We start from the raw sequence: 709 nt of genomic DNA, 5'->3' as shown, positions 1-709 counted from the left end.
GCATTTACACACACACATACACACACACACACACACACAAACAAAACATGCTCATTTAAAGAATGTGTTGAAAATAAACATAAGACTTTTTCTGCTTCACAAGAATTATATGAAAAACCTGGGCTGGACAGATAGCTCAATGGTTAAGACCACTGGCTGCTCTTGCAGAGGACCCGGGTTCAATTCCCAGCACCCACATGGTGACTAACAACTGTCTATAACTCCAGTTCCAGGGGAATCCAATTCCCCTTTCTGACTTCCACAGACATTGTATGACAGAGGTGCACTTACACACATGCAGGCAATACACTCATACAGATAATAATAAAAATGTAATAAAATATTTAAAAAAGAATTATATGAAAATCTACATTAAAAACTGATGAATTATATTACAAAATAATAAAGTTAAATTATTTCCAGTTAAAATCTTTGAAATTGAATATGTATTTATTTTAATGTAAGCAGTAATTTTACTAGTTAATTATCAGTCCAAATTATAGATGTTAAAAAAGAGCTCTTTCAAAAAGATAGATGTAGTATTTTGCCTGCATGTATGTAGGTGTACTACATGTATGCAATGTGCACAGAGGCCAGAAGAGGGCATAGAGTTAACTGATGGTTATGAGCCACCATGTAGGTGCTCTTAAGCAAACCAGCATCTTCTGCAGGAGCAGCCAGTGCTCATAACCTCTGAGTCATCTCTTCA

This window comes from Nannospalax galili, unplaced genomic scaffold (assembly GCF_000622305.1).
Source record: "Nannospalax galili isolate Female #2095 unplaced genomic scaffold, S.galili_v1.0 scaffold805, whole genome shotgun sequence".
NCBI classification, from domain to species: domain Eukaryota; kingdom Metazoa; phylum Chordata; class Mammalia; order Rodentia; family Spalacidae; genus Nannospalax; species Nannospalax galili.
This window is presented reverse-complemented; position numbering follows the sequence as displayed.